Below are 250 nucleotides of genomic sequence, written 5' to 3'. Positions count from 1 at the left end.
AATGATCAAATCACGGTTGTCTGCGTCACTCTCTACTCATATATTTCTACGGAAGGGAACACCTAAACTTCTTAAGAATATACAGTGAAAAACACACTCTAAATGTAGGGCGGCATTTCTAAACCTGTTCTGCATAATGCAAGACACTGATAAATTCGTATGAATGACTAATGGTGCTGTCATCATCGAACGTCAAACAAAAGAAAGAGCTAGTTGAAGGCATTTTGTATGCAGTCCCGCGTGTACATTG

This window comes from Penaeus monodon, chromosome 19, assembly GCF_015228065.2.
Source record: "Penaeus monodon isolate SGIC_2016 chromosome 19, NSTDA_Pmon_1, whole genome shotgun sequence".
In the NCBI taxonomy this organism is placed as follows: domain Eukaryota; kingdom Metazoa; phylum Arthropoda; class Malacostraca; order Decapoda; family Penaeidae; genus Penaeus; species Penaeus monodon.
The sequence above is the reverse complement of the archived record's forward strand: the minus strand, read 5'-3'. Positions refer to the sequence as shown.